Below are 23,802 nucleotides of genomic sequence, written 5' to 3'. Positions count from 1 at the left end.
TCTTGGTTGACTAGTTAATGAATTGCAGTATCCTTCTTTTTCATGTATGACCATAACTTGTGAGCCACAGAACAATAAATGCCAGTCCAAAATCCAGTAATGCTTATATTAAAGTAACCCAAATTTATTGTCACTACAGTTCCTAAAATACCTTTAACATGATTTTGTCAAATATGCACAGGCCATTGATTGAGCTGATCTTCAATCAAAACAAGTCTTAGGGATATCTGAATGGTGGACCTACTCATCCATTTATGTTTTCAAAGTAAAGAACACACACCAAATTGATTTCTCTTTCATTAATAAGAGCACAACTGAAAGAGAGAGGATAGGAACTGTATTCCCAGCTCAGACTCCTAAGTGATCCGTGACTTCCCTGTTCTTCTGTGTCTTCCTCTAACTTCTCCCTGTCCCTTCTTAGGTAACCAAGAACCACTGTGGTATTAGTTTCTCAGTCTGCTTTTTGTCCTTTGCAGTGTTATTTACCCCATTAGCATGAAACACACACACACAAATTGAAATTATAGGTTCTTGGCTCAAAAAGTCAATTTGAAATCCTTTCTATTGCTGGTGACTGAGCCAACCTACATTCAGGAACTTTTTTTAAAACCTGATGTTGCAACACAAAAACTTCAGGACTAGCCAATGTGCTCACTAGAGACTGAAAAAACTTTGTTCTGAACCTCAACATATATAAACCATTCCCACAGCCCACAGCCATTCAAAAATTAACTCTCACTCTAGCAAGCTGATGCAGTGATGAAGCATTTCTGACTTTCCATACAAGAAGACATGTTATTGCAAGAAAATTTAGTAACATGGTAAATGAGTAAAACACATATTTAATAATTTAAGAATCATTACAGTTCTCTTCCTAAACATTTTACAGTCTGTAATACTAGAGTGAAAAATATCATGATCCACCCTCTTCTTTTAATCCAACAGATTAAAATAAATAAATTATTTGAGACATAAAGTGAGGCTAACTACATCTAAATAAAAGAAAAGCTTCTCATTTGTGCTGAAGAACATAATAAATTGTATTTCCTGTTAGGAAGTAGTGTTATTGAAAATGGCAGCTATTTTCTCAGAAGTTATTTCCAGGCACCTGTAATCTAATGAGGTTTGTCCTTTTCAAAGAAAACTTGTGCATGCATGCCTGAATGCACACAACCTCTTCAGCCCAGAGCTGATAAAAGCATCTGCAAGCCATAGCTCAAGCACATTTAAATTATATAACTGGTTGGTTTATTTGTTTTAATAAGATGGGGCAAATGTGAATTACAGTGTACTTCTAACCTTTCATTCAACCTGATGTTTTAATCATTTGGAGGAAGAGAAACAAAACAAAAGAAAGGGATGGCAAACAAATGGCAATGATTCATGTGATATTTGATAAGAAAGCAACGGGAAGTCAAAATAAAAGCAAGCGTATTGCAACAGATGGAAGGGATCTTAGTTAAATTGTAGCCCTTCTTTGCAAAACTTAAAGGAAGCAGCTAATCAAGGAAGAAATCTATTTTTGTATACTCTTCATTTATTTATTAAAAATAGAGACAAAAGAGGATTTATTTTCCACCAAGGCAGGAAGTTAAAAATGGGAGTCTACATTTTCAATCATAGGAAAATCATTTTTGATGCAGTTGATTCTCCTTCAGAGTTTGCAGAGTGCTACAGAGAATAAAAAACCCCACTTTTTGTAAAATGTAGTCCTGATATTTTTACTGGTCAGTCACATACTGAGGAACACGATTGGATTCACTGTCTGCTTTCTTAGTAGAATTGTATTGGAGTAAAAGAGGTATGAGAAAGGCTGGACAAACTGTTGAGACTCTGAAATTAGAGTAACTGCGTAGCTTTTTTTTTCCTTTAAAGAAAAAAAAAGTGCTTATCCATATTTTATGCAAAGATGGATGTTTTCACCATACATGTTCAATAAACGCATGCAAATAGGAAGTATGTAAACACATTTGACCAAACACTATCCTAATTTGCCCTTTGTATAACACCAATAAATTAGTTTCAGATTTGCATACTGTTATTAATCATACACCTTTCATTTCTCTACTTAACATTCATGTACAAATATATTTGTGTTAATACTCAGTGTAAATATTCAGGAAATGGAGATGGTTGTGTCTTTCCTTTCAAAATAATAATTTATACTTTGAAGATTTTAATTCTATATCTGAAGTTCCAGATATAAAATCAAACAACAGATTTTTAAAAAAAAAAGTCTAAACAATTTTTTTTTTTTTTTCCCAGCTATTTCAACTATTAACTATGGGGATTTTCTTTCAGTAACTTTATCATGTTTTTTAATCATGACTATATGTTTTCACTGCATCCCTGAATACTGTGGGTGCAAGCTAAAGCAATCTGGTCTTTAGTAAAGTGACAAAGCGATGGACTGCATGAATATGTCATCCTCTATTATTTAGAGACCATGTAGAACAGAGAAAGCTTGCCATTCTGAGCACTGAAAAGATTGACCTGGCAAGGTAAGAAATTCTTTGGAAGAAATACGTTTTGAAAAATCACACTGTCTCTTATTGCTGCCTTGTGAACTTAGCCACCTTTGCTTCTATTTGTATGAACAGAATAAAAGCACATCCAGAAAAAAATGACAATGCAGCTGATTAGATTACTTAGAATCGCTGAACCTATGTCCTTTAGGAATTGTATTGCAGTCAATTCTATTGGTTAAAATAACATTAATGATTTTTTAAAAAGGAAAAAAAATCAAAACACAACATCTTCAACTGAAGAACTGTATGGAAGAGTTGTTAAAGGATGAAGTCACAGCTAAATACGATCAGCTTGGGAACTTTCACAGCTCACTGTATTCAGTTCTGTTTGTATCATGGTGTGGATAATACTGATCAATCTGTACTGTATTAAACAGTTTAAAATTCTGCATAAAGGTGCACTTTATTGCTACCATATTTTCAAAAACTTCAAGAGCGTTTCTCATATGTATATTTCCACAAGGCAATTAGAAAGAAACTTTGGATTTGATAGCATAAAATTGATAAAGAGTTCTAAGCACTGGAACGTAGTTTCTGATGTATTTTCTGAGTTATACTTTTTTTTTTCCTTCTCACAAAACCTTGATGGAAACAACATTTTATCTTCTATCTTTAGTTTTGATTTATCTTTTAGTCTGAGTTCTTTCCAATTTTCTGCTAAAGTGTGACTTTTTAGTATTTTGCTGCAATGATTACTTTTATAGGATCATATGCATAATTATCAAAATAATCTTAAACGACAAATACCAGTTATAAGGCTAATACTGAAATAAGTTTTAAAAAATAAACAATTTTCTCCATGAAGAGGAAAATATGATCATAAAATTAAATCTGAATAAAATACAACTGAACAACATTTGCTGGAGCTTTCAAGAACTTTTTTTTTGCCTCTAAATTGAAATCAAATTACAGAAAATATTTGTGTAAAAGCGTGTACAAATTAGTTCTTAAAAATTATCCCTTCCTTCATAAAGGACATACAGAAACACACAGAGACCTTCTCGGTCAGTTAACTGGAAGCTAAGCATTAACTTGACACAAGTGTTTACATTTAGAGAACACACAATGAAGTGCAGATTAATAAAGTTATTGGTTTTATAAACCTCTGGAAAGGTACTACGTTTCAGGTTTTTACTGCCAGAGATAGCTGAAGCCAGGACTATGTTGTGGCCAATATTGTTTCCATCACAAGACTGTGTGATATTTATGTACTTTAACATCTACAAATGATTTATGAAGATGAGTTCTTTCATAGTATTACCTTTTCTTCAGCTTTTCCCCAGACTTCTTTATAAAACACAATAAAGGGCTTATCTTATACCTTACCTACTGTATATATTACCTAATACTCCTGTGCAGTACATCTCATTTACAGAGTCACAAGCTTATCTTATCTCTTCCCTACAAACTACTTCTTCTCTGAACAAGTAACTTTAATTGGATATAATACCCCAATAACTAAAAAGTATAATAGTGGTCTGTCATTTTCAGGTTAGACTTAAAGCATAATTAATAAAAAAGTGATCCGGCTTGTCCTTAATTCCAGTTACTGAGATGTCATTTCAAATGCTGCAAAGGTTATTCACCATTTCAATGGAAAGTAGAAGCTATTCAAAGAAATCATGTAGCTTTACTACTTATATTACCCTGCATACATCAATTACGTTACATGTGGAATTCCATTCCAGTATCAATATCACATTAACACCCCATTTTTCTTTAATATCCAACAACTCATATCCTCATCTAAAACAAAATTAGAGCCCAATGCAAACCATGAAGAAATAGTCAAATGTAGAACGAGAAGGAATGGGGTTGTAAAATACAAAGATCACAGTGGCAAGCTTATGGAAAATCTATTAAAGATGTGTGGGATGTCAAAACATACGTAACAAATGCTTGCCACTCTAAAGTAGTTTGTATGAAAGAAAGTTGATAGTAGTCAATGGCACTAAGCAGTCAGTTGAGAACAAGAGTCAAAAGTGATAGAAAACAAACCAGAAGTCATGACCTAAGTAATGAACAGTCAACTAAACTCATATATAATCTTTACTGCTAAACAGAAATATGAATAGATCTTAATGAAGTTCCTGTGTCTTAGCATGAGCAACACAGCTACAAACACGAAGTATGATAGAAGCTTCAAGCTGAAAGATGCATATGGAATTTAACCTAGTAGCAAGCCATCAAGAAATACTTAAGCAAAATTCTTTTACTCTTGTAAACAATGAAAAATATTTGAACCAGAAGATAACTCTGTTTCTCTGACAAATATTAATGCTGGATCGGGTAAATTGGTTTTCAATTCATAATTCACAGTAATTGCTCTGACTGTAGACTTGTGTCTTGGGTTTATCTTCATGGATGCATTTAAGCACTCTGGTGAGAAGACAACTTTTCCCATTCTCTCTCAGTGGTAACATAATTTCACATAGGTACTTCAAAATTATTACTCTTCCCCCCAGGAAAAACTCAATTAGCTTTAGGGCCAGGTGGTTTGAATCTGGCACCACTCTTGTGTCTTTGCCAATAGAGATTCCTTAGAAAAAGCAGCATGTCATGACAGACAGTGTCCTGGATGCACCCCTCTATAGAAATCCCAGACCATATGGAAGCAGCGTGTGCTCCCAGAGAGAACTTAGCACCACAGTCCATCATCAAAAACTAAGCATGAGAAAAAAGACTGGCTAAATTAAACACCAGAGCCATCTTAACCAATAACTCTGCAATCAGGAGACTACCTTGGAGTTAGAAAAACTGACCTGTACAGAACACCTGACCCGTACAGAACATCTGAAGTAAAATTGGATTTTGTCAAAACAGAGGAAATGAAAATGTTGATTGATAGTTGCTTTTTCTTACTTTTGCACTTCTACTGCCAATTTTCACTAGCAATATATTAATGGGTCATACATAGCACTTTACAGTAGCTCTCCTAGAACAATTTTTAGGAAGCTGGGCACACATGCTCAAGGTGAATTGAAAAAGGAATAATCTCAGACCAGTATGATGCAACAAAGTGAGTCCACAGAATGGAAAAAAAAATTCCATTTATAGCCTTATCATAGGAAAAAAACTCTGAACATTCTTTGTAAATACATTAAGTACTAGATAGACATAAAACAGCTCTGTATTCTGCTGTAGGAACTGGGTTCTGTTGTAACCTTGTAAGATGAGAAAAGTATTAAAATGGTCTTTAAGATTGCAGTTGTGATATGATTGCTTTAAATTGCAGGCTTCAAATCCTATCTGTAATGCTATACCATTTTAGTAGGAAATGAGGAAAGAACTGAGAATATCCTGAATGTACTTACTGAAAATCTGGTCCAGTTAATTTCAGCTGGAAAATGTGAGAGAGTGTAGGCTTTGTAAGAATATGGAAAACTCTAAAGGGAAACCTTAGCTTTCAATTCCTAAAATTAGGACACTTCCATGTACTGAATGTTTAAGATCAAACTCTGGAACTACTACCCATTTGGAGCTGGAATAGAACTGATTTTTGCAGGTTTTATTAGTGTTTTATCATTTCAGTATTTTAGCACTGGCAACTAGATTGCTTACAATGGCATAGTTACTCCTGTGATAGTAACTGTGATAGTCATAACAAATGTGATGATAAGGCTGAAGATGGAACTGATTCCTTAGTCAATTATACTGCTTTTATGATGCTTCCAATACTGCCCATGAAGCCAAGGAGTGTGATCCAACCACAATATTTTTCTTTTCAATTCATCAGTGTGTAAACATACAGTACTCTCTTCAATGACTGAGTATACAACTTTGAGTCACACTGTAAAGTTAAAAGTGAGTGTAAATTATTGCTGGTTTTTATTTTATGTTTGTTTTCAATATAATTCGATTACTTGAAAGGACTTGTAGCCAGCATATTGCAGTGCAAAACAATATCATGAAAAATACATATCTTTTAATGCAAGGTTTGCACTAACAGTTTATCATAAGCAAAACTTGCAGAATCAACAGAGACTAAATAAACCAAGTCAAAACTTGAATTATCTAATATAGCACTGTACATTTTTAACAATATACATTATAATTTCATGAACATAAACTAGCACAGCAAATTTCTTGGTCCTGACTTTGTAACATTTTGTTTCCAACGCCAGCTATAGCGCTTTGTGATCCATCCTTTCCAACATCTGTGATAAATACACTATTATGCTACTGCTGCTTTTCCTAATTAGAGGTTGCATAACTTAAAAAAAAAAATAAGGCTGGCAAGAATATAATAGAAAAAAAAATTTCTTTTACTATTACCAATATACGTTTTCTCAACAAAATGAAATCACATTCACATTATATATGCTGCTGTCTCTCATGATGTTCTTCTTGAACCTTGCAATGACCAAAAATACTTCTTGTGAAGGATTGAGATGCTTGAGATTTCTTTTTAAAGCTGGCAGTCTATCCTATAGGAGAGATTTTCCTCCTTAGAAGTCCGCTTGCTGTTCACTGGAAGAATACTTATAGTTATATGGTGGCAGAAGATTTCATCTATTGATGGAACATGATGCTGGCTAAGTATTCCTTCCAAATATATTAATTTTAGTTCTACTGCCTTTTTAGTTATTTTTTGTTAGTTGATTTATTTTTTTTTTCTATTCTATTCTTCTTTTATGGGAACTTGAGATACTAATAGAGATAGGTCATGTTACAAATCAAATTCCACTGGAAAGTTGAACGCTTGAATTCTACAAAGCCAAATTGTTTCATGCTATCATTCTTAATTTTGTAAAAATAAAAATAACCACACATTAAAAACAAAACAAAACAAAACAAAACAAAACAAACAAAAAACAAAAAAAACAAAAAACCACAATGTTTTTAGAATTAGAATAGATTTGGCATAATAGTTGTTACGCTTGTTTGCAATGAGGCAACATAACAGATACATCAAGAATTTTTTTTTAAATACAGTATTTCCTATTGCTGAAGTACATAAAAGTAAGTATTTCGTGCTTCACTCTAGCTGTTGTTCTCTGTTTTCATCATACTGGCAAAGAGAAATTATGAAAACTAAAATATTGGCCACTATAAAATTAAATTCTCAGCCCCTCAGTTGGTTCAAATGAACATATCTTCAATGACAATGAGGTTGTCTTTACTTACATTTATGGCTATTAATTATTTCTTTACTAGATTTGGTAAAATATTTGTCTCCTTATATTCATATGCTAAATTTGAAACTTACTGATTAGTTTATGTTAGTTGTAAATTACTCTTTCTTGAATCATGTTTTTTGCCACTTTTTAATCCTTGAGACTCTGATCAGTTGCATTTAACATAAAAGCCAAAGTTAACAATACAAATGAATTTCATCTGTGCCTTCCATTCAAGATCCAGAACACTTAACCAACATTAATTAAGTTTCACAACACTCTTATGAGATACCAAAGCATTTGTGTTGCCAGTAAGAAATCAGTGCATAAAGACTGCATACAGATTTGATTTGGGCTTAAGGCATTGGTTGAAACAGCATTGAAGCACAAAAAATGAGCTGTTTCTTTACAAAAAAAAATTAAACAGCAAAACACTGCTCTTAAACCAAATAAGCAACCCAAACAAATGCTGTCATTTTCATTCTGAAAACATTATCCACTTAATTCTTTCTTGCTGCAAAATGTGACATGAGAAGACAGTGATTCCTCAGCGTACACTTCTCAAGAGTGTGCCAATGCTACCTTTTTCCTTTCCAATTAGATTATTTTGAGCCAAAACTACAATCCCAACTATAGAACAAATTTGTGGTACAGAAAAAAAAAGTGTAAAATCCCAAAGTAGGAGAAAAAAAAAACAAACCAAAAACACAACAAACAACAGCAATAACTAAAAATAAGTTATTTTCTCAACTCCGGAAACTGAATTCAGCATTGCTAGAATGTGAATGGGCTTAAAAAATTTGCTTGTAGATGTCTACAGCAGGGTATTTATGCTCCTCCCATAGACAAAGGTGATTTATAGATAACCACTTTATGAAGTGGTGAATTCTGTTGGAGATGTTTCTCTCCACTTCCTCCACAGAAGATTGAGGGTGACAAGCACAAGTGTACGTGCCTGCACTGTTGACTTCTATGTTTCATCAAGTCATCCAACTTCATCTAACCCAAGCCTTGTTTGTAAGCAAAGTTATATTTAAATGGAGACACATTAACTAGTTTTCCATTACAAATTAATAAGGATATAGTAACACTGTTGCAGTAATACAATTAAACTATATTAGTTATACCACTTTCTTATCCAGAATTCTGTGAGATGTCTTCTACCTTTCTTTTCTATTTCTAAATTTACATCTACTATTGTTCTTATTTCTGAAGATTTGGAGTGCTTCTTTTAACTTTTAACTTTTGCTTCTTGCAGTGGTAGCATCAAATTGAAATAAATGCTGAAAAGCTTCAGGGTTAATGTAGAATTGGATTTATCCTCTCTCCATTTGAAGATCTTGCTTTGTACAACTTTCAGAACTGTAATCAGGAATATTGTAATATTACAGAACTACATCAAGCAGATGAGAAACTGTCAGACACTGGTATTGTTCTAGAAGTGATGCACAGTTACTCACTTTCAACACTGGCAGTTACAAAAACTGAAATTCATCTGCTTATGGTCTGTTTACTGTTACAAGCAATGCTGGTATTATGAGGCAAACAAAGAGGAGAAAATAAACAACCGAGGAGGTTCCTCACAATAACTTCCAACTCCAGCAATACAGACAGCTACATTTGAGATTCTTTTTTATATTCCTATTGTATTCAAGGAAGTGACTTGTAAGACATGATTCATTTAATTCAAAGGCAGAAATACGTCTGCTACTTTCCACTGACTCTAACAGGAGTCCAGCCAACAAACTCATAGACAGTCACCTACCCCACAAATGTGAAACATATTCATCCCTCTGATATTGCTTGGATATTTTATAGATAGTTGTGTTGTCTCAGCAGCTATTCCACAAGTTTCACACCTTCATAATACATAGCAGTATCCATAACGCCTCTATGGCATCTGCTGAATTCCAAGTATCTTATCAGTTGAAAAAATGCAGTAAAACATGAGTTTTAAACAGTTTCAGTAACTTAAACCTCCTTTTATTTTACTTCTTTTGTACAAGTAGTGCTGTTGTGTATAGCATGCTTAAACAGCTCCTACTTTTCCATCTCTGCTGGGCTGGCTTTCAAAGGTATTGCACATCTAAAATTAATTCAAAAACATTAATGTGTTTATAAACTCTCTTTGCAAGTATTTAAGCATGTGCAAGCATACTGAAAATGAGTACAAATCTCACTGCACTGTTTTATTGTGTAAATATAATTTCTATGCATTCTAAATCCCTAAACATTTCCCTACTTCAAGTATAATTTTATTACTCCAATAATATTGTACTTATCCTTGAAAAAAAAAAAGAAATTCAAATTCACAAATCCTATTTTGTACAGTATTAAATTTGTGTATAAAACCTATCTTATTTTAACCCTACTTTAATATTCTTTCTTCACAGCTATAATTCTCAACAATGTTAAGGAGCTTATTATTACCTTGACATTCTAGATGGCCCCTCTTTAAGTAGCAGCCTTCAATTTTGTTTCTCGAAACTTTTTTTTTTTTAACGTAAGGAGTTCTCTGCAATGTGTTTTATTTCTTTACATTTCCTTTCACTTCTATATTCAAATTTTGCATAAAACTTTTTTTGTTTGTTTGTTGTTGTTTTTGTTTGTTTTCTGACTACGTACTCTCTTTCTGAATAGCTAGCTATTTTGGACACTCTCAGAATTTCTGATATCCTAACTATGTCCTCTGCAACTACCGTCCTTTGTAACTGTAACTGTCATCAGTCTTATTCTGTCCTCAGTCATTAAGTGTCAGATAGTAACTCACAAACTATTTTTCCTCAACTGTTAGTCTAGTATAGCATAAACTGGATACATATCGTGTATAAGCTCCTGCAGTATTTGTCTTTTTTTCTATGCCTAAAATTGGTTCAATAAAAGCTGTTAGCTATCACAGGGTGACAATGACAGGAGCTCCAAAAGGCTTATCTTCTTGTCTCTACTGGTAAAATAAATAAAAAAACCTCACAGATATTAACATGTAATTGAGGTAATTTAAAACTCTTTGAAAACTTTTTGTAAATTGATCAGGATTTTTAAAATTTTAAATGTTCCTGGTGTTAAAATGATGTGGAATGTGTAATAATGTATTTATTTTTCAGATATTGTAGGTCTGAAGAGATTTTTTGTATACTTCAATTATAAAAACATTTAAAACATACAAACTTGTGCAATTTTTATTTTAATGAAGATGAGAAGTTCATTAACGAAGATAAATATTTCATTAGATGTTAAATAAAACAAAGAGATTTTTTGGCTTCTCTCAGCACAAAATTCCTTTGAAAGATTAATTAATACATGCAAATTATGCAAATTAGACCCATGCAAATATTTTATGAAGACAATTAAGGGAACCATTAATTACTGCTTTTTTTGCTTCAGTGAGATTCATTCATTTAATTTTAATTTCACTTTAACTGTTTTGATGTATAATCTTGCAGCTAAGAACTTTATCTTTCCTAGTGGGTCACTTAAACTTATAAATTTCATCAAGTGAGCAGCAACAGAAATCTGTAAAGATATTCTCTGGGCTGTGTTTAGTATCAAGAGAAAATTTTGACACAATGCACTCCTAGAAACTGCAAAACTGGAAGGGAATGTGAGCTCATTCTTGGACAAGGTTCAACTGCTGGAAAAGCAATTAATTTGCTTTGGCTGTGCTAATATAGGGGAATTAGAAAGTGTGACACAAGACAAATAGAAATAATTAGTTCTCCAAAATGATGTTCTCATTAATATGGTTTGAACAGTAGAAATAAAAAACATTATTGTGGCATGTCTGCATTCTGTCCCTAGCCACAGGAGGTAGAACAATGCTAGATACAGCGTTTTTTCACCTTTGTAGTTTGTATAGTAGCATTATTTATTTTTATCTTTTTATTAAAGAAAAGCAAATTATGAACCTGATTCTTTTATCTAAAACCTATTGAGCTTTCAGAGAGCATTAGAGATCCCTAGACTTCTGAACTGTTTTCTTCCTAACAAAATATGAAAGCTTTTAACAAAAGGTGCTAAATTGATACTTTGATTTCGGTATACTTATTCATTTAAATAATATTTTATAATATGTAATATCCATATATACAATATATATAATGTAACCTTCTACAGCAAAAAATTGCTTTATCAAAAGAGTTTATGACATCCTCTCCAAATACAAAAGCATAAATTTTCTTTTTACATGAAGTGAATATACATGCATGTGTTGGAAAAAGTATACAGAAGTATATTTTCTGTTGCTCTCATTCTTAACACTTAGAGCAGAACAAATCACCTGCACTTTTCACAGAAAGAGACCTTCAGAAGGCTAAGAACACCTACACTCTATATTCTGTACCTTGTTGCAGAATTAAAAGTAACGTTATGTGGCATGCTCAATACATGAACTCAATCCATCAATAAGTGGTATGCCTTCCAGCCATCTACCACATTCAAACTGAAAGCAAATTCCTGTCAGAGTTTTCTTGTGTACATATGTTTTATCTCAAGTCAGGTAATAAATTGCAATGATTTGACTTATTTCTTCTTACAGTTAGGTAGCAAATATGCAGCACCTGACTGAAATTGAGATTTTTTTCATTAAATTTAAGAAGAAGGGAGAATATGTCTGTGCCTACCTCCTATTTTTTTAATACAGGATTATTGTCAGAAAGAAAATTCTGAAGCACAAGTTTCACAGAAGTTAAGTGAAAACATCCAAGAAAATTTTTGGAAGTCACAGTTTAGTAGGTAATTCTGTGTAAGTATATCCCATCTTCAGGGACATTTATTGGAGGCCTTTAACTTGAAGTTCACACCCTTGAAACTGTCCTATTTGAATGAAGAGTCATTTACTCTTTAACAATGTGAATAAATTACTACCATGTTCTTAGTTTGGTAAATACGTATGTGCCCATTAAACACATAGTTAAATGACCATAACACTTCCAAAATAGTGGGGAGCACCTTCTCCCCAGTTTTGTTGGCAGTCAGTTTGTTTGCAGACTTTTGTTAAATGTGACTGTCTCCAATGACTTTTTTCTAGTAAAATCTTGCAACTATCCATGTCTTACAACTCCACAGTCAACTTCCTAGGCTTTTCTAGGTTAGCGTTTGAAATAAGTTTTTGATATTCACTCTTCTCTCTTTGTCAGGATCTTATTTTCCATCACCTGATTGATTAATCTCATTCTGTTTGATCTTTTTGGATTCTACTTCAACTTACTGTTTTAGTTTCTCAGGGCTGAGATCTTCCTCCCATTGTCTCTCTCTCCCTGAGCTTCATATCTCAGTAACCTAATCCACAAACAGAAATTCAGCTACCATATCAATGTTGAAAATTGACATAGGTTCTTTGTACTCCAGATCTACTCTACTTCCTCTTAACCCTCTTCCTGTTTCCTGATACTCTGTATGAATGCTTAGGTCCTATGACTATCCATGGTTGGGAAAGCAGAGCTGGTAATCCTGCACCCCTTCAGAATCCTCCTCCTATTTGTCAGTATGACTCTTAGTTGCTGTGAATCACTCTTTTCATCTGGTCTGTAAGTTGAAGCGCAAAATCAAGGCATCTTGTTTGCTACTTCTGACTCTTCATTACAACCTAGTGTCTAAAATTCTTCTCATAAAAAGTCTCTGCCATTCACTTCTTGTCCTCTCTAGCTACAAATTCATATTCTGTTTCTCTTTATGTCTTGCCTGCTAGAGCTTACTTCTGTCTACACTGTATAAACAAAATCGTATGGCAAAAATATTTCCTAGACTGCTCCTTTGAATTGTCACTTGTTTTGAAGTTTTTTCACTGGCTCTTCCCTTTTAACAACTGGAAACACAGTAGTTGAAAGGCTTTGCCTTACCCTTCACATTGCACATTACTCTTTATCAAAATCTCACGAAGTGGAGATCCTTGCAGACTCTGTCATTAGTGTTTTGTTTTTTTATTTGCTTCAGTTAGGTAGTTTGATTTTTTCCCCTATTTCTCTCCACAGTTAAGAAGACTCTCATACAATGTTCATCTAACTAACTCATGACGACCCTTCAGGCTTGAAATCTGATTTTGTACAAGAGTCTGACAGCAAGACCTGAGATCCGGAATGGTAACTAGATTAGGACTGTGATCAGGAACACATGTAACTTCCCAAATCACTCAAAGAAGAAATTTAACATCACAATTATTAACATAACATCATAGCATTAACATTACCTCACTCAAAATATTTGAGTGAAGCATTATGGGAAATGACATTAGCTATATTTCTTTATTAATTTTTGATTTAATTGGTCAGGAATGGAGACAGCAATTTCAATACTGTTGTATAGGATGTATACAGGTTATACATGTATACATGTACATATACATGTATACAATAGGTTGTATAGGATGAGTGTGGATGATCATATCAAAAGAATTAATATTATTGCACCATTATTGATGTTGGAGGTATTTATCTTATGAAGAAAATAATTGAAAACCGAATATCCGTAAATAACTAAAAATGCCCTTGCTTCTTCTTGTTGTCATAGCATACATGAAGACAGCTTTCTATTTGAGGACTCAATTTTAATTAAATGCTATATCTTACTGATTTGACCAAAACTTCAAAAGGAAAGCATGTATTAATGCATGCATGCTTAGTACTTAGCTCCTGACATACTGAAAGCTGATACTGGTTTATCTTCTTTGTATTTAGTATAGCAGAGTATTGTGCCTGTCTGAAAAGCAGGAAGTTGAAGAAAGAAATTCAGCAGAAGTTTGGGGTTAGGTATCTGGCAGAACCTTGATAAATAACCCATTCCTCATTAATTTACTCTAGCTTCAAATACTTTAAATATCATTATTAACATTATTTAACTAAACTGGTTATGTATACTTGGTTAGAAGTAACAGAATCTAGAGTTTATATCAGGTCTTTTTACTGACAACAGAGCACATAAGTCTAGATGAATATGTAAGGGGTAATTATATAGAATTTTTAAAAAATAATTAAATAATGCTAGGCAATATATGTTGTCACTGAACTTCAAAGCTATATCTAACAAAGAAGATCTGAACAGACTTATATCACATATACTATGTCATTACTCTGATATTCAGAGTCCAGCCATTGGTCTGAGAATGTGTAGAACAAGCATGAATTACATATTACTTGAATTCTGTTACCGTGAAGTCATGGAACATAAATTCCACGATCAATATTCAAGCTGGTAAATTTATTCTAGTTTTGCATATGTCCATATAGTGACACAGTATAAATGAACATAAAAGGGAAGGCAAAAATATGAAAGGTGGAATGAAAATTTAAGCTCATGCAATATTTAAATTCAGTCCCTGACCTACCACACATTTCTGACATAGCTTCGATCAAGATCCTTAGCCACTCTATAATTGCTTTGTTCTGCATCACAGGAATATTTTCTGTTGTGAAGATTAAATCCATTAAAGATTGGGCAAAGTTGTTCAGATATTACAAAGATAAGATTTCTACTAACTTTCCAGTTATTCCTGACATAGCTAAAAACAATTTATTGGAGACAGACCACAAATCTGCAAACTGCAACAATTATCGAAAAGAAAACTAATTCTGTTTGCTATAACACGTACCCATGTAGAAACATTATATGATGGCTGCTTTGAAAGTAATGCCTCCTGTTTTATGTAGGTTGCTCAAAAAGTAATGCCTCCTTTTCATTTCCGCAACAGCTACTAAGTGCACCATAACACTATTTGATGGAGCAAATTCACAAGACGCTATCTTTCAACACAGCCATGCATTTTCACCATCAATGAACCAGAGCCTGCATGCCGCACTCATAAAAGTCTGCACCAACAGAGATGACCCACTGTTTCACAATTGCTATGATAGTACCATTGGTAGACCAATGTTGCCCATGCAGTCCATCTTTCACTGGTCTGAAAAGACAGAAGTCAGAAGGCACCAGATCTACATTATACAATGGGTGTACAGTAGAACAATCCAGTCAAGACTGGCAATGTGCTCCACAGTCTTCAAACTGGCAGGGACCTAGTGTTATTGTGTTGCAAGACAATGGGTGTCTTCTTATCTGGCCTGACTTAGGAAGTTTGAGCCTCTAGCTCAGTCTGCATAGTGATGCAGCAGCCAGAGTTGATGGTTTGTTAAGTTCCTGGAAATCCAGAAGGATCTCCTCTTTCCTATTCCAAAAGACCATGCACATCACTTTGCCTGTTGAGTGCTGAGTCTTGAATGTTTTATTCCATTCACATGTTGCCACTTTGCCATTTTGACTTTTGCTCATAGTGGTGACACAACATCTCATCACTGGTAATGATGTGATCCAGGAATTTGTCTCCTTCAGCCTTGTTTGGTTCAGCAGGTCCTGACAGATTTGCATATAGTCTTCTTTCTTCTCCTGTATGAGCATTTGTGAGACTCACCTGAAATAAACTTTGTTGTATTCCAATGTTGCCACCATTGGCAATTTCCAACATATTGAAGCCAATATTCAGCTCCAAATACAGTCCCCTGCTTGTAATTCACTGATTCATGCTGATGAGCTGATCAAGATGCATTTCAATTCATGGCGCAACAGCTGCACATGGCTGCCTGTAATGTGGCTTGTCTTTCACACTGTTTTTGCCACTGCTGAAATGCACCACCTACTGCCTCACTGTGTTCACATCCACTGTTTGGCCTTTATCAATCTTCAGAAGGTGTTCAGAAAGCTCAGAATGCCAATGGATGCAATGTTTTCCACATGGAGGAATTCAGTGACACCCCTTTGCTTCATACACACTTACATGTCAGACGCCATTTTGTCAGACTGCCCCTCTGCTGCCATCGGTTGCAAAGCAACAAAATTTAACATATTGGAATAATGGTGGGAAGGTTCTACCTCTATTTGCCATAGCACCATCACCCGCTTCTGACATTGCAAATCAACTTAATAAAATGGGAGGCATTACTTTTGAAGCAGTCCTTGTACAAACTAATCAACAAATAAAAAGATATAGAGAAATTATGCCACAAATATTCATATATTTCCAGTAAAAATGTTGGAAGAAGAATCCTTTTGAAAACAGCACAATAATAAGTATCTTTTCAATAATCATATGAGGAGTAAACAAATTAATCTGTATATCACTCAAGTCATGAGTATAATATGTTTAGAGGTGTTCTAAACAAGCCAAAAGGTCTTGATTCAACATCTGGTATCACCTGAGAATTCTGTGTATCTTCCAGTTGATGCTCCAGGCAGTACTGGATCTTTAATAGGTCTGACTAACCCTGTGTGGATGTCTCAGATGCCCTGAGGAATCTCGAATGGCATTAGTCATCTGATTGAATCATTTTTTAAACTGTCTAGGATTTGATATTAAGATAAGGGTATCTTATCTTCACTCTGAATATCTTTTTTCAGAGTTTCAGACTTGTAAGAATGAAGTGGAAAATTGATGATGACTTTCCTTGGTAGATTAAAAGCCTTCTACCACATGGCTTGCTAAAAATTTTTCTTCTTCTTTCAGTACAGGTGGTGTTTAACAGTGAAAAACAGACACTGAACAGGATAATCGTTTTAAATCTGATTTAATTTAAATTCAAGATTTGAAATCTAATCTGGACTTGATGTTTCTTTTTACCTACCAAAGACGCAGTACCTTTCAGGAAGAAGAACTGGATCTCCTTGTCTAAAGATCTATTCTCATGTGTTTTAAGAGAATGAAGTTAACTTACTGACTACTAGTTCATACCAGTAGCTTTCTAAAGCACATTCCTTTTAGTAGAACTGAACATTATTGCTGTTATTTTGACATAGGGATCATCTCATTTTTGCTTTGCATGAAAAGTTACGACAAGGAAAGCACAACTATTAGAAAAATCTCAAACTAGAAGTTCTGAGGTCTGTTGAAGTCTGTTGGTCTTAATGAATTCATAAAAGAACGCACTGCTACTTTTGACAGGAGTAGTTCTTTCATAAGTGGATGATACACAAACAAGAGGTGGTTTTTTTTGATCTCTATGGCAGTTTAAAAACCAAATGCCAAGAAACAATCTCTATGACATACATTACAGCAGATATAATGCCACTTTCCTGCACTGGTCTAAAAAGTAGTAAACATGGCTGAGGGAAAAAAAAAAAAAAGGAAAGAGAGAAAAAGGGTCAGCCCTCTACGCTGTGTAGAGACAAACGCTGACACACAAAGTTTACACTCAGCAAACCTAGCTCTAAAACAAATGGGTTTAGAGTTCCATTGTGAATAAACTAGAAATACACTTTGTTTTCATCTGTTTTATGATAGTCTATAGAAGGACTATTTCACTGAAATGATGTTTAATTTTCTAAATCAGTTTTTCACCTTAGTTTAAAAAAAACTTATTTCAGTTCTTCCTTAAGAAGGGAAAAATGTGATTTCAGCTGAAGAGACTATGTTAGAAATGTACAGTGTACTAGTCTGCTCACTTGTTTATTTCTGGAAGTGAGGATGAAGGGAACATAAACAGGATAGCAGCTTGCAGTGTCCAACATCCCTAGGTAGCAAGACAACAGGGATGACATCAGAAGCCTATCTGTTAGGTAAGAATTCATCCATCTTATCTTATCTTTAAATAACATAAAATTGGACCAGAGAGGGAGTAAGAATTAGTGAAAATAAAATAGGTCAGTTCTACAATCTTATAATCTTTTTGGTCACTGTGTTTTACTTAATATCCTTATTGTTCTGAATTTTTCCACTTCACTCTGTTCTTGCTTTTTAATTAATTTTACACACAGCTTTTCAAAAAGTGCACTAGAGTACCACGTTGGAAAAAAGCCTCTGATTGATTAATCATTTATCTCAGTAGAAAAGCCATGAATATATTTATTTGATTTCTGGCACCTTTGCATATGCACATCTATAAAATGAGATGTAAATTGCAAAAGATGGCAATTTCAAAGAAAACGTGAAAAAGTTTATGTGTGTGTTAAATGAGGGGGCTCTACAAGAATGTTTTGCAACATAAATGTAACTTTTTATTAACTCTGTGCACTCTCTTTGCCTTTTTGGCAATAAATAACAGTATTATGTAGCTCAAAGTTTAAAGGTGTAGCTAACAATGACCTATGAACACTATGAAACAGTTGTCTATTTATAGGTTACTGCCTGCAATCAATACCACCTTCTGTTTAAGTTAATCAATGTTGTCTTTAATTGATTAGCTTGGGTTGAAAACCTGCCAAAGCACTGAACTCCTAAACAGAGGGATAGAGAATATGCTTACTACTGTTTGGTTTCCATGCATTGTAAAATCATTTCAGTATTTATTCATGGTCACGGAAATATGAAGCAAAATAAATCTTCATTGAATACTTCCTCAGTGAGTATTCAGATGTAAACTATAAAAGGGAAACAAACAGATAGAGATGTTGCAAATGTCTAACATACAATCTATGTTTAAAATCTGAACTGTATTTCATTGTTTGCCAAATAAAAAAGAAAAAAAAATCAGGAAAAAATGTCTTTAAGACATTAAGCTGGTAAAGCAAGCAAAGCTTATTCTTCTCTGGGAAAATAAAATGAAATATATCGAGTACAGGGAGAGAGACCAGCACTTTCTGAAACGTACAAAAAATAAAGCAGTTATTTGCAGAGATATTCATTCTGCAAAAGTAATGAAATTCAAGGTGGTGCACACAGATTAATGTTATTTATTATTATGTATATAATTTCATTGAAGTGCATAGCACTGTACAGATGAATAATAAGTGCATGACCCTGATGTCAATACAAGGAGCTACACTCTGCAGTCAAAATGCTACTAAAGTTTGAGGCACTACTCAGATGTAAAATGAAGCACTGTAAGCGTGCATGACTGCATGAAGGAACAAAGTTTAACAAACAAATATTTTAGGAAAACTGAGCAAAAATAAAATAGAATAGGGAGGGCTAATCAAATAGATTTACTAAAGCAGCTCCATTAAATGTCTCTGAGGGATAGTCATTGAATTTCTAACAGCTCCCACCCCACTAGATCTGAAAATATCTTTTTGTGAGCATAAGACAAAAGAGAAGAGCACTGCAGAAAGCACTCTATCCTTCAGCTTCTAAAATTAAATACTGCACATGCATACATTTTAACTAGTATATCAATTTGTTTGACAAACTCTGGCATGCAGAGAAAGATCAATAAAAAGACAGCAGACATCGCTTCCTTGTAGGTCACTGTGACAGTTTTGCTCCATTCTGTTGCCTTTTTCACACTTCTTTGATAGCGCAGCTCACTACTCTTACCTAGAAGTGCTATAAAATTCCTCTCTTGTGAATGCAGTCACAACCAAAGCTATAGAGATACTGAAAGTGGTTGTCTTACTGAACTTCAGAAATCTTAAGAATATAAAGCTGAAGGAAGAAACCCGTCTTAAAAAAGCAGATCTCTCTGTCAGATTGTTGACACATTCTCGCACAATGGTGGTATTTCATAAATATAGACAAACCTTCTTGCTGTTTAATTCTAGGCTGAAAAATACCCCTTTCTCTGAGTTTTCCTTAATAGAATAAATGGAAATTGTAAGACATATTTTTTAAATGTGGCCTAACGAAATAGCAGCCTCAGTGGTCTGAAGACCGAGAATGACTTTCACAGAAAAGTTCTTTACAAAAAAAAGTCCACTGTGTTATTGAACCTTTTTACATTTCTGTAGTCAGTTGTTTGTTTCCATAAACAGCCTAACTAAATAGCAGATGTTTCCTTGGGCAGTTATTCAATATATTTAGGAAAAAAAAAATCTCTTTGCCTTCCAGACTTCTGACAGCTTTGTTTCCAGCTCCTGACTACTTTTCCCTGCTGAAATGTTCAACCTTTATAGCAGGCCTTCACAACAGGTGGGCTGTGGGTCTCTTGCAACTTGAAAAAACATTTGTTTGGCCCATCAGCAGCTGAGAACCATCATGTACTGTTTGATTTGCTCAGCTGCCAAGATGATGGCAGCAACAAGATGTCCAGCAGAAAATGCGTATCTAGCTTATCACTGATCCCTCAGAATGCTTGTATCTCCCAGTCAGCCACCTAGTGAACCAGCAGATAACATACCTCAAGTTCATACATACATATTGCCTCACCAGTCAAAGTGGAGTAGTAAGAAAGATTTGGCATATTCACAAGTAATATCTGGGATAGAGGGTAGGGTTTGTATTTGGTTGAGAGGGAGAAGGAAAATGGGAAAATAATAATTTGAAGGGAACTGAAAAAATGTTGAATTGGGTCAGCAGAGAAGTAGGAATCGCTTGGGAAAGTAAAATTCACTTCCATTCTGAAATGACCTGAAAATCCATTTGAGAATCCTGACTCTCTAATAAACTCAAGCAACTTCCTGCTAGCAGTCCCATGCAATAATAAATGAGTAACAACAAATCCATAGCACTTACTGAGCGGCAATAAAAATGGAACAACTCATGAACAAGTGTCAATTAAACCAAAATGCAGAATTCACAAGTTGATAGGTAGATAGATAGATAGAGCTATTTACATTTCTAAATCGGGTGCTTTTCTTTTCTTGGGATTAATTCATTAAAACTATAGAGAACATATGATTGTTGGTTTACATGGAGAGTATGATGGATAAAAAGAAATAGACTTATATAGGCCATCATAGTCAATATCATGGGCAAAATAAATGAAAAAAAGCCTAAAAGAAATTTTATTTAAATACAGCGCAGAGAGAATTGTTCTCCCAAGAAAAGAAAGATATGATGATACTGAAAACTATTTTTTTATGATTAGCTAATTTGAAAGTAGTCTTGTACCAGAATATGTTTCCTATCAGTAATTTTTAAACAATATTAATCTTCTTTAAGTCTAAAAACAAACTCATAAAGTTGAAGATCTAGAGAAATTAGAACAACAAGCCTGGTGCAGGTGGACTTGTAAACGAAGAGAGAAAATAGAACTACAGGGAGTGACGGAGACTGGTTGGACAAATGGACAGATATCAGGCACTGGAAAACACTGTGAAAGGAAGCTAGTAACAAGAAATGGTTGGCTGACAGTAGCTGAGACCAAAGCCGGGGGACCACATGATTTGGATTCACTAGACAATAACAGGACCAGTGGTTGAAAACAGAAAGAAAGATGACAGAATGCAGTGCAACAAAGTCATGTTCAGTTTTCTGAAAAGAAGTCTCTCTGAGGGAGAAATCTTGACAAGTGTATATGGGGCATAGAGACAGACATCTGGGGATGTCTGGATCTTGCTTAAGAAGAGTATTAGGTTCAAGAAGTTAAGATATGAAGTTGGAATTACGACTGGAGAACTGGATATAAATAGAAATCTGGACAAGGATATTAGGACTGACACGAACGCAGGCCAGAGCTTGATGGAGACACTGTTAAAAGAACTGTGTGTTGCAAGAATAATGAAAGGAAGGATGAAATGTAATTCAGGGCTATCTTCATTTATCACAGAAAAGTCTGCAAAACCCTCATGTCAAAATGGTCATTCCTTAGAGCAGTGTGGACTGCACATAATCATGTATTACAGCTTACTGGCCACTTTGTTTGGTTTATCACTGTGAAAGTAAAGGTTCAACTCCTAATATATCCACAAGGTCATTAGATATCTTTTCACAATGAAACTTTTAACTCTTTAGTTTACCTGTAAAGAAGTAAACCCTAAGAAACAATCACCTGTAATACTAGGACATTATTCAAAGCTAAGAAAAAACATACAACTGTTAGGAAATTTCAAATTAAGATTTAATATATTAAAGAAATTGAGATAATCTTCCATACCTCTTCTGTAAAGCATGATGTCTAGTGACAAAAATATTGTATATAAACCAGGTATTATTTAAAGCATGAGAATACACTCAGTACTGGAGATAAAGAAATATTGGATAGATATCCATTTATTCAACTTCATCCTTGTCCCCTAACTGAATTAGGTACTGTGCAAAATACAGTATCTAATCACATAATTAAAGATTATATCACAATGCATATACAAAGATGACAGAACAAAGATGCAGAAGACAACCTTAATTCTATCACTTCCTAATTTTGGAATGCTTGACTTTACAGTCTTGATAATGGCTTTTTCCAATAAAAGTTTTTGATCTCATAAGAAATATAATCACCTATTTAGACATGCTTTTGTCAAGATTTTTACATCAGACCCATGTACCCAAGGTTTATGGAATGACTGAAAGTTTCTTTTCAGTGTGGAAGTCCTTCAGATATCTATCTTTCAAACACTGCAAGAAAGCATCAAATATTATAATTCACTAAGATTATTACACTGATTTTACTTGTAGAAAAATAGATTAAACAAATCTCAAACCAATGCAGAGAACAATTTAGGTTAGGTTTTCAGACAAATAACTGAAGCTGTGTCTAAGCAATTGTTATTAACATTGAGGGCAGCTGCAGGGCAGCATTTTCCTATTACTTAGGCAGCAAAATGTGCCCTTTAGGTCCCTGGCATATGCAAAATTAAATCATAATTTCTTTCTCTTCATCTGTTGCTTTCATTGATTGTAAGAGTAATTTCAATAGAGGACTACGCAGTCAGTATGTGAGTTGCAGTAGCTCTCTTTCTCTGTTACTGGATCTGCTAAACATTTCCATTTCCTGACCTGTCCTTCCTGGGAGGGGGCAAGTACCTCTGTTTGCTGATGAGATGAACAGTTTGAGAAAGGCTGTGAATGGAGGAGAACAGATGGTCCTGGAAACTTCTGTGCATGGCAACTGAATGGCTTTTTCACAGGAAGAGCAAGTAGTCTGAAGCCATTTAACTTTATACTTAACTGTATTCTTAATATCAGCCTACAGAAGAGTTGCAGAACTAGGATAATGGTGAGAAAAACCAGACTATGTGAAAGGACTTAGTAAAAGCTAATTTTGCTAAGGGATGAAGAGAGTAAAGAGAAAGGCTGATAATCTGCTACAAAATGTATCTGCAGAGTATAAGGACTTCATGTATAAAATTTGATTGATGGACAAAGGGAACTTTGGAAAGGACGAGAGAGGAGTCCATAGAAAGGGAAAAACTGAAATATTGGAATAGACAGGAGAACTTCAGAGAATACACAAAATGCAAAAGATCTCCTGAGATATCTGGGAAAAAAAACGCTGACAATAATAAGCGTGAGAATTCATGGGAACTGAACAGGGTAAGAAATGGCTGTTAGCAGAGAATGAGGGATCTGGCTTTAGAAAAAGCTG

At 34.2% G+C, this 23,802-nt stretch overlaps 1 protein-coding gene across 6 annotated transcripts in view; it reads right to left on the bottom strand.

Annotated features, from left to right (window-relative positions):
- DACH1 (dachshund family transcription factor 1) overlaps nt 1–23,802 on the bottom strand; it is a 354,874-nt gene that overhangs the window by 5,186 nt on the left and 325,886 nt on the right. The gene's annotated exons all lie outside the window — the stretch shown is intronic.

This window comes from Lagopus muta, chromosome 1, assembly GCF_023343835.1.
Source record: "Lagopus muta isolate bLagMut1 chromosome 1, bLagMut1 primary, whole genome shotgun sequence".
Classification (NCBI taxonomy): Eukaryota; Metazoa; Chordata; class Aves; order Galliformes; family Phasianidae; genus Lagopus; species Lagopus muta.
This window is presented reverse-complemented; position numbering and strand designations above follow the sequence as displayed.